At 35.4% G+C, this 11909-nt stretch overlaps 1 protein-coding gene across 2 annotated transcripts in view; it reads right to left on the minus strand.

Moving 5' to 3' along the window:
* apbb2b (amyloid beta precursor protein binding family B member 2b) overlaps positions 1-10929 on the minus strand; it is a 36391-nt gene extending 25462 nt beyond the window's left edge. For both annotated transcript variants that reach the window (XM_087799695.1, XM_087799688.1), the window contains exon 1: positions 10824-10929. The gene's annotated coding sequence lies outside the window, so the exon portion shown is untranslated. The remainder of the gene's footprint in view (positions 1-10823) is intronic.
* Positions 10930-11909: the final 980 nt, after the last annotated feature.

Here is an 11909-nt window from a genome sequence, read left to right on the forward strand (position 1 = left end):
ACAGTCTAAAATCATTGCTCTCTGCAGCAACGATTTACAATGTCTCATTGCTTCCCCTCCCCTGCTCTTTCCCACCAACTTGTAAGAACCGCCATCTGTTATAGAAAAGACTGACAGGAATAAATGCCACAGCTACAAATCAAGCAGTACACACTTTAACTGATAAAGTTGTGTCAGCAGGAAGGGGATATAAAATAAATAGCCAACTGTTTTTGTAACTTTTGGATGAGGATATGAAAGTGTTGCGCAGCTGCACAATAGCGGGCAAACATCCCATATCGGTCTCTGCTTTATTTCCGTGAGCTCCAGAGGAGGACATGAACATTAAAGCCATTCACAATTCACTTTACAAATTAAACACGTGACCTCCAAATAATCCAACCTCGGTTATAAATGATTATATTTTCTAGTGTGGCTCTGGTGTCATTGTACGAAGTTGAATATATCTTAACCACCCTATAAACAGACAAGACACATTCCATTTGTCACAATATTTTGCCAATGATGATATCATGATACACTATTTCTACCTTAAACAATATATTGAAAGAAATTCTATCCACTATATAACCAAGGTATCTGTGACACTTGAGAGATTCAGGAGTCGTTGACTGCACTGAATCCATTTCACATACAAATACAAATATTGTCAATTAATTCCACAGGAATCACAAAGTATATAGTTCTTCTTAACACGCTGACCACACCTTGTATTTTGTTCTTTAAGAAAAGAAGGATAACAAAAAGACTTGATCAAAATATTTCTATATATCTGTGCAAATTATAACAGACTTCCAATTTAAACAGTGGATGCAGAAAATACACATTACATTGCAAATATAATACACATATAATCAACTTCCCATTAAACATGTTTACATATGCTTTATGCTTAATGAAGACATTCCAATCAATGCAATGTTGTATCATAAAACAGGTGGCGTTTTAGTAGTATTTTTACTTTTACTTACAACCAGAATCAGAATAAGTGTTGTAAACACAACATATTATTTTGTAGTGGCAGTGCATGTCTACAGTTTTATACATTCATACAAATAATTTACATTAAGGCAAATACTTACGTAATTTGTTTTACTTGAAAACATTCTCATTGTTGTTCACACTTAAAGGGGCTGTGACACAATGTTCAATCTATGCTTTTGCTATGAAATAATCTTATACCATCCACAAAGTTGGTGTAGAACATTCAATGTTTTGCAAGTTGTTTTGAAATATCAACAATCTGATATTGCAAATTACAGGATGGTTATTAATCAGGGGAATTACCAAAGAATGACCATAATTTTAGCTTGTGACCAGTATTTATGTATTGGATTCAAGCAGAGTCCAGATGTGAGACAAGCACAGTCACTGTCTGTTTTTAAAATGCAACTTAAAACCTACTTTTACTTTTTGTCTTCCAAGCAACTAGGTGAGCTTAACAGTATTTTGTGTTTTATTTTAATTATTTTAGTTTGGTTAATTACACATCTCAGTCAATCATGTTGTTTTTGTTTCGTGTGGTATGGTATGGAGACACTGTTAAATAAATAAAGGTGAAACAAAGATATTTGCAGTAGCCATTAGCTGTGACCATTATTTAATACAATAGAGTAAAAAAAATAAATCAGCCGATGGTTTGTAACCATGTGTGTGTGCATCAAACATACAATTGTTTGTTTAGGCTGAAACACCGGACAAAATGTGACTTTGTCTCTGTCATTTCCCGTTATTGTACCTTATGGACACAAGCATGCCGGCTTTTACACACAGGATAAATAAACACACACACACACAAATAGAAATAGATCAACACATCTGATCCTAAAACACAACTGAAAGCAAAGTAAGTATACATTTATGATGTTTTTGGCGCTAACATTTTTGTTGAGTGTATCCTTTTCTACTGCGGCGGTTTCCTTGGGATGAGAAACACTTATAATGAAATGACCACATCGCAAAAGAAAGCAGTAAGGAATTTTCAGGGTGTGCCAAGGAATCTCAGGCATGCCTTTTTTCTTTGGGTGGGTGGGTTAGACCAACTGGGGGGAAAGAGGTAATTGGTCAACAAAAAAGCAGACAACATACAGAACAAAAAAACAAACAATTGTTCACTTGTAAGGACCTGCTTGTGTCTTCTTCACGTATAAAGTGTAGGTTGCACAAGGGGCATGTTTAAAATGAATAAAACACAAAGAAACCATCGTGTCAATAGTATCGAGGGAAAGTGTTAATAATTAAGCAAACACAATTCCATTCCTTGTTACAGGAAGTGGAGGGAGTGAAGTGTTTTTCTTACCCCCACAGTCATCAGCACAGACTGATGTTGGATTGAGGAAAAGCACTTAAAAACAGAAAATACATCCTGGATTTTGGAGACTTATGATTGAAAGTTTTTCAACTCCTCCCCCGAGTTCAAGATCTCCCTTCCCCCTACTTTTCCTCCCAGCTTTCCACAGCCCCTCTTTCCTGTGGGTGAGGGGAGATCCAAGTGAAAAAAGTACACCATGTCACAAGCCATGGAATGAGGGAAGTCCCATTACAGACTGATCTAGTGGATGTGGCATTGACAGCGAGATGAAAAACAAACTGGAAATTTGCAACTGGACAGCTGATCCAAATGCCTCACAGGATAGTAGTGTTGACCAGTGATGCCAGTCACAGAATTCACAGGAAACAATTCAGAATACATTAACCAAGAGCCTATTAAATGGTTTTATAGCTAAACAGAAACACAAAGCATCATAAAACCAAGTATTAATGTGGTGTGATGTCAATGGATTTACTTGTCAGGCTTCTTAAACAGTTCTGTGGTCTTGAAACCTCAGAATTGAACCACAAGTTTTTGATGCTGACATGGTGGCGTTAGTACGAACAAGATAGCAACTAGCACTGAGCTTTTGGCATTTATTTCCGTTAATGTCAGTACATTTAGATTCTTATTGACACTACACTGTGAAAAACATCTGAGGACATTATTATTCATTGATTTTCTGAGACTCCTGTGTTGTTCTAGGTGTTATCTTGATCTTTTCAGTATATATTTTATTGAGTTTTGTTTTTATTGTTTAAGCGCTTTGTGACCCTGGCCTGGGAAAGCCCTTACAAATATATTTTACTTACTGACTTACTTACTTACATGGTAAATGTTTTTGAAGATCCATCTTTCAAATAGACTTGATAGACCAGTATTGGTTAGAATATTAACCAATCTGCCGCTCTGTTTGCTATAATGTCAGCCTATTGAGTCAAAGCGCTAAAAGATTATTCACTCATGACAAAACTTTTTGAAATTCTGTTAGCAACGGCAGACCGGGTCATTTCAGGGCGGTTTTTTATGTCCGTAACTGGTACCCTTTCATTACTAGTTCAGCACTGGTGTCAAACAAAAATTGAAGACTGTGGACCTTCAAAATGAAGCTTTCTTCATCCATGGTGTCAAGTAAGTGAAGCGAAACTCTCTTTACTTTGGGAAGTGTTGCATTGGTTCCATATTTCTTTGCAGCAAATATAACACTACACTGCAACCACTTTTGGTGCTGGTCGGAGGTAAGAGTATGTTTAAGAGTCAAAGTTATGTTATGACGTTAAGATGATGTTTATTTCTTTTAACAACTAAATAAGTTTACACGTCTTTGCTTGCTTGCCTTAGAGCACTGCATTTGATTTATTTCCATAATGAAATGTTCTGCACAAACTGAATATGAAAACTCTTAAGAGTGAAGACCGTGAGAGGCATTTACAAAAGGCCTGTCGAAATCAGGAAGAGGGCCAAGCAAGACGAGAACTCTGTGTCCTATATATAGCTGTGACAGAACATCCGAGAGGACAACCACGTCTAGACAAAGAACATTCAGCAATTACCTTCTCCAGAGTGTGAATGCATGTGAGCTTCCTATAAACTTATAATAAAAGTTATAGGTGAAATTCTTAAGCACCTAATACAAATCACTGTCCTGTTTAAAAAACAATTGTATATTTAAAGTTTTTGTTTGGTTTTCATGCCTTACTTTGACTTGAAGTCTGATTAATGCCATTTTTAAAAGTCGACTTCATTGGTCTTACTCTGAACATACTTTTCAACGTTGTAACATTTTTTGTCACTGTTAAAAGCTAACATTATATTATTATGTTTTAATCACAGAGATTTTCTCTATAACAAGTACCTCATCATTTTACTTCTCAGAATATTTATTATTAAATTACATTGATTTCCTACTAATTCTCACTTGCAGGTTAACTTTTCATGTAGTTTATCATCATTTTATCAAACCATTCACTGTTTGGAAAGTGCAATTTTAACTTTAAAAATTCAACAGAAAGAATAACAAAATGAATTAAATTATTTAGAAAATAAAACACATTTCTCAAAGTTTATTCTCAAAATGTCCAAGTGTCTCGTTACATACATGTTACATACACTTAGATTCATTGCAACAATGGATGATTTTTTTTTTCTTAGACAAAGGCAACAGTGCAAGAGACCTCAGGAAAAAAAAAAACTTACTCTGACAGAGATGGGACTTTCGAAATGCAACATAGCACCTTGGTTTGTGGATGGGAGAAAACAAAAATAAAAATGTATACCTAAATAATCAATTGACTAACTTGAGCCTGCTTGTTACTATTACCTCAAATAAGATCAGAAAGATTTTTGTAGCTGAGGATCTAATAGGAATTATACTGAATATTGATGATGCATGGGTCAAAATGTGCCTTGACAGAGCTGTTCTCAATATGATTTTGGATCATGACAATACTAATCTGTAGATGGGTCCCTGACAGATAAGACTATAAATAGAAAAATAATAGAGAATAAGAGATTTTAGTGTTTTTATACTTGAATGAATAGTATACAGCCTTTAAAAAAAGGCATCTGACGTGACCCTAAATTTATATATTTATGTAATATTGAAAATAGTTTTACAAATATCAATGAGTAGATCGACTGGTAAAGAAAGACAAACTTGGGTGTCCTTTCATTTAATGAAAACCGTGATAATTCATCATTTGATTCTATGACGGCTGTATACCCCACTTTAAATGCTGTTGCAAAAGGCATTTTTGTACAGTGATTGCCATTTGATGGTTATAAACTTAAAGTATATAATAAAAGTATAATATATAAATATACAGAAACTATAAATACAGAACTTATATCCATCACTTAAAACACGCTACTCAGTAACTTCCTATGATTTCTTTTTATCAAGACTGGCTTAGTATATAGAGAATGTATAACAAATAAGTTTCCTTTCATGCATTTTATTTTAATTTCTACGGTCGTTTTTTAACTTGGATAAAAAATGTGGTCCAGTTTAAGACTTTTAGTTCTCAAGCAGGTTTATACAAATAAATGATTAATTAATTCAAGGAATCTACATTATGGAATGAAAAATGCTTGCTTACATTTTGCAGTCCACTATTAGACTATTAGAAAAAACACAGACATGCACCTTTGCCTAGCAATAAAAATCAAAATGAGTCTTCAAGACATTACATGGATAATGTAACAAATAAAACAAACTTAGTATAAATTTGCAATGACATGATCGGCATGCGGAGAGATAAGGTCGACCACATAGGCGATGATCATGTTACAGTTACCCAAGTTACCTTTAGAAAATGTGTGTTGCCAGAAACATAACAAATATTCATTGGTAGTATAGCATCGATGAATGAATTACATGTTCACGTTTTATTATAATTAACCAACTGATTTTTTTTTACTGATCAAGAAAGTGAGGAACAGTATCTGGGTTATAAGAAGAAAGTGGATCCTAGCTAAAGAGTGACTCATCAGAAAAGGAATGCCCCATCGCTGCCAAAGGAACCACAGTCACTGCTGCAACAATCTTTTTCAATCACCCACTCCATTGCACTAGCGCTCTCTCAACTGCAACAGTTATCATCGCTGGTTAACATTTGTTTCTCTGAGAGAGAGTCTTGCTAATGATGTCTGAGGGATCAGACTAGGAATAAACAAGGTTAGCTACTGCTACTAACCAAGCATTGAACAACAAATAAGAACCAAGTCAGACCTTTACACACAGATGTTGACCAATGGAAGGGGTGTGAACCTGGAACTGGTCAGGACCTATGGTATTGTCTGTAATGCTGTTATAAGGTTGTCTTCTGAAAAAAATGTGCTCTATTCTTAGAGAATGAAATGGCAATTTAACTTCGATCCTTAAATATCCTTAGTCAACATACTGACCATCATTGAACCATTGTGGGGAATTTAAATCTTCTGCCAGAGACAGCAATTTTTTATTTAGTTTAATAAAGTCTAGATACTTTGATCATGTAAATAATAGTAAATCCCGATTAATTGTCTAGCCTTCAAAAATAAAAAGTTACATGGCAAATATTTTATATAATTCTGTCTAAAAATGTAACATTTATGAATTGTACTTACTGCTTATCTTTAATTTACTTACTTACTGCTTATCTTTAGGTGATTGCAAGCAAGTGAGAGTGTTTGAATATGACGACAGCAAAAAGGAAAAGAATATAGAAAATAAGGTTCTACATTCCACCATTTTCCCAAATTTCTTTGTCACTGTAAAATAATCAAGAGCTTAAGGTGATCTTAGGCAATCAAACAATTTAATCGAGGACATCCCTTAAACTGTCTTACGAAAGCTAGTAAAGTAATTGTGAGCCAAAGTGAAGCTCTGGTTGTTCTTGGTTAGGACTGAACACAAAAACCGTGAGCATCAACTTTCCTTCTTAAAGGATTAGTTCACTACTTGTTTAAGATTTTTCAGAACAATTCCTTTTTTTTCGAGGCTTCAATACAAGATTGACATTACAGACGAGCACCACAGAGGTATTTGGATGTTTTTAAATGCGTCATTTTGAAGGAAGATGAAGACGAAGACGTTTTTGCCTATAACTCTAAAATGCAATTCAATTACAATAATCTAAACTGTTAGTCGACATGAGGGTGAGAAGAGTGGACTTTCACTTTAAAGCCATAGTCTTCCTATCGCTATCCCTACCAATTTTCTTAAAGGACATTCCTATATGTGCATTAGAGAGGCATTTCACAGCCTAAATCCAGTCGACAGTGCAGTACAATTGATAAAATCAAATTGGAAGAGGCAAAACTCAGCATATATCCGTGATTGCGCTGCAGTCAGTAAAAATCCCTTTGACATGCAACATGACAGTTATGCCTTTAGAAATGGGCGGAAGATAAAGGTCATGGGTAGAAATGGAGAAACCCTTATGCAGCGGAAATGGATGGACGATGAGGGCGTCTGTAGGCCTGTGTGACCATGGGATAAAACCAAAGCAAAAACTTGTACACAAGTGAGTTAGAGATGCAGGTGTGTGCAGCAGCTGCGTATGCATGCAAATAAGATCTGGCCATCATAATGTCGAAGAAGCATCCATCACATAAAAGGGTGAAATAAATCATGAAAGTGGCTTTGACGATGAGAAGACTAGAACACGGAATTTGCATGTTGAGGGGAAAACTGTCCAAGACAAGATCAGCATATGAAAATAGAGACAAGGATCTTATCATTCAGTTTCACACCGTACACTATGTACATGGCCTCTGTGCTCTGTCCAAACACACCACACGGCTGTCTGCTCTCTGCAACAACAATGCATACACAGATTCTCGGATACACACACTTGCAGCAAGGCTAACAGCGCTCATCAAATGTTGTATCAATGGACAACGATAGGAAAAATAGAGCAGACGTCTGACATTCAACATCATTTATATCCCATTTTCAAAAGAAAATACATGTTTCAACTATATATATTACTTATAAACCAAAACATCTAGTTCAAGATGGGTTAACAGGAGGTACATCCACTTGTGAAGGAATGTTTATATTTCAGAGTTTAAAGAAGTTTAACGTCTGAAAAAACTGTTTTGTTAATTCTGTTGATACGCTTTACCTTGATCAACCGATTTCCTGATTTACAAACTTAGACGGCACCGAAAAGTACAATGCAGTGTTTGAAATTGATCATAATGCAATTTGCAGATCGATTTTCAAGATTGCAGATGAAAGAGGAAAAAAAGCACAATTTAAAACTACTATCTTTATTAAGCAGATGGGAGAAAATAGAAAGACCAAACAAAACGAAGCAATTAACTATGCTGTTCTGTAGAGACGTGAGAAACTTTCAGTCGACTGCGTGAAACTCAACAATGACAAATGTTCTTGTTAGTGTTAATGTTGACTTCAAGATTAGAATCTGCCTCAATACAATAAATAGAGAGTTTGTGTTAAATTTAAATTTTTCACGAACTTCAGGACGATCAACGTTGAAACAACAAATACATTTAACAAGTTTAGTTTAGTAATAACACCGTTTAAAGATTTACTTACCAACTAATTTAAATCGTGTTGATCGCAGATCAAATAATGATCCAAGTTTGAGGATCGCGACAGAAAACTCTCATCATTATTCAATAAATCCAGCACCACGCAGTATCTGTCTGTACTAATGTGATTATTGAGCCTTTCTTGTATTAAATTAGTTTAAAACCATGATCATGAACATACAGACCTCTTGCTCTAAGGTCCTTCTATGAATGCGCACCTTTTGTGAATCAGATTCAGACTAGTTTATTGGATTTCTTAACATAATTTGTGTTGTTCTAAGATTGTACCGAGTTCTTTAATTTAGATTCATTCTCAAAACCTTATCAATTTTCAAGCAGGGAAGACTCTAAGAATACTTTTATTTGACTTCTTTATTCTCATTGTTATTACAAATGTGGTATTATTATTTAGTTCTGGACTTTTTATGATCACCAAATAATCTTGCTAAGTTTTATGACATTCTGCAATATTGCAGAACAATGAAACAGTATTTCTACCATTGACAATGTAATTGTATTTGAGCGGTCTGCTTTGACAGTCCTACATAGGAAATTTAAATATCTGGACATGGTGCAAGTCCTCTCATTACTATCAATTAATTATTTTCATGTAGGGGGTTTATTTTGTAAAAATATTAACTTGTTAACTACTTGGGAGAGAGCTCAGTTATATTGGTAATCAGGTTACCATAAGGTTTAAATGAGAAAAACAGACCAAGTTCTCAAATTCAAAACCAATTTAGAAGGCTTTTCAGTCTTAGTAAGCATATGCCAAATGAATGCATTTAAAGCGGACAATGATTGTCATGAAAAATATATAGCTTCATAAAGTTAATTTTTAAATTAGGTAATCACCATTTTATTACATGTGTCTGCTAACCGAGTATACTAGATGTGGAAATGTCAGCTACCTAACCACAGAAACCAAAAGCAGTGGTCATCCCAAAACAAATGGTATACTTTAAATTTAAGCCTATGTCACTTTTTCCTAAAGCAGCGTCTGATAGTGTTATTAGGGAAGAAGGGAGGCTAGAGAGTTAAAGCAGGGGAGGAGGAGTAACATAATATAAAGTCACTAAAGAGCTCAGGAGCCCAAAGCAATTAGTTATGACATGATTTTCAAACAAATACTGCAATGTTGGTGCTGCTAGGAATTAAAGGAGGAGAGGAAAGAGGATGACTGTGCACCCATGCAACATGCATCTGTGACGCATTTACTTTCGTTCATAAGCCGACACTCACTGGATCACGGCTAGATGTAATGATTGTGTCCCATTAAAAGTGTTTAGGGAAAGCACAGAGGAAGCTCGTAAATTCTGAGGGACTGTTTGTGAAAAAAAAAATACATGAGAGGCTACGTCAGGAAAGCAGTGAGAGCCAGAGAGAGAGGAACCTCAGTGGTGCAGTCCAAAAACAGCAAAATGGTTCTCTTGCGCTCCATGTTGTCAACAACTTCAGAGTACTTTAGCCCTACATAGCCCAGCCTTTCATGAGCCCAGTGTCACATTGTTCTACCGCAAATACAGCTCATGACAACTCAACTGTTCTTCAGGCAAACAGTCGTCTTGTTTTCAGCACACAAAAGGAAAAAGAAAGGAATGTCTGAAGAAATCTGTTAAACGGACATCCCAGTAGGACTGGATATCGATTACATTCTCATCACCGGGACTTATACCTTCATTTCGATATCGGTTCCTGAACAATACTTTTATTTTTTATACCAATTTTATGAGATCAGTTCTGACAAATCTTGAGTTGTGTCATTTTTTTTATCTTCGGTAAATTTCCACTGTTTTCTTACAGAAAAAATAAATAAGAAATAAAACGACACTTTCCAAAAAGTGACAATCCATTACATTTTCAATGCCAGCTTTTCTTCAGAAACAAAGTTGTGACTAAGTTAAAGAAATACCCCTTTATTGGTTTTGCTGCTTCACAAAATTAACTACCTTTATAAATGTTATTGTGGTTTCACAGTGAGAAGTAAGAAAGACATACCTCAGGGCTTAACCACAAGTCAAGGATCAAATGATGCTCTTTCAGATAGGTTTCTTTGTCTTCATGTTTACTTCTAGTCTTCATTGACGTTCAAATACATGATGTATAAATACGTTAATGTTTCTCCTATTTAGCCTAGCATCCAGGTTAGCTAGTTTACTGGACAACATTGCGGAAAATACAAGACATGGACTCCAACGTTGTCATATGTACTTCGAGAAATAAACATATTTAACACAAATCAATGTGTCAGATCATTGAATTCCTGTGTCTTTAACCATTTCACAAACTAACATTATAGCATCTAGTAGAACAGTCTTTGGAAACGGTTGTTGCAGCAGCCTGTGTATCACGACGGGCCACTCGGAGGTGGAAGACATGGAAAAGTTCGCTTCGTTCGTCAATATTCCAGGCTTTGGCTCGATATGCGTGACGTTATCGACCGCGAACAAGTCTTAAGTTCATCACTCACCCCCTGTGCGGCTCGTTCCGCTGCTGGCTGCTCTCTCCTCGGTGCTTCTCGTCCCTCTGTCCGTCTCTCGTCTTGTCCTCCCTCCCAGATGCTGACAAGAGACCGGGGGACGCTGCCCCGGAAGCGAACGCTCCTATCCGCTCTGGCGCTGCTGCTCGACCCCCGAGCTTTACGAGCGGCCATAAAGTCTGAGAAGAAACTGTAACACAACCGTGGCCTAATAAAAACACAAAATAATGCTCTTCTCGATTGTGATCACATGTGTCGCTGTGTATTTGAACAGCATTAATGCTGTGTTGTTATTGTTGCTGTAACTCATTTTATAGAACTATTCACTCGTGAAATTGTTGACCATCACAGATGTAATTTATTACAAAATGTATGTGAAATATTGCACAATAATGGTGATTTTGAAAATGTAAAGATGAAATTTGAAAAACTAATGAGTGTAGTAACTTGATATGAAGGTACTCCATAAGTGACATGGATTTGGTGACCATCAGAGTAGTAATTACAAAGTTATTACAAAATGTATGTGAAATATTGCACAATAATGGTGATTTTGAAAATGTAAAGATGAAATTTGAAAAACTAATGAGTGTAGTAACTTGATATGGAGCTACTCCATAAGTTACATGAATTTGGTGACCATCAGAGTTGTAATTACAAAGCTATTACAAATGTATGTAATATATTGAGCGAAAATTGTGATTTTGAAAATGTAAAGATGAAATTAAAAAAACTAATGAGTGTAGTAACTTGATATGAAGGTACTCCATAAGTGACATGAATTTGGTGACCATCAGAATTGTAATTACGAAGCTATTACAAATGTATGTAATATATTGCGCGAAAATTGTGATTTTTAACATTTAAAGATGAAATTTAAAAAAAACTAATGAGTGTAGTGACTTTATATAAGGTACTCCATAAGTGACATGAATTTGATGACCTTCAGAGTTGTAATTACAAAGTTATTACAAAATGTATGTAATATATTGCGCAAAAATGGGATTTTGAAAATGTAAAGATGAAATAAAACAAAACAACTAATGAGTGTAGTGACTTTATATAAGGTACCCCATA

The sequence above is a fragment of the Callionymus lyra genome, chromosome 1 (genome assembly GCF_982586985.1).
Source record: "Callionymus lyra chromosome 1, fCalLyr1.hap1.1, whole genome shotgun sequence".
Classification (NCBI taxonomy): domain Eukaryota; kingdom Metazoa; phylum Chordata; class Actinopteri; order Syngnathiformes; family Callionymidae; genus Callionymus; species Callionymus lyra.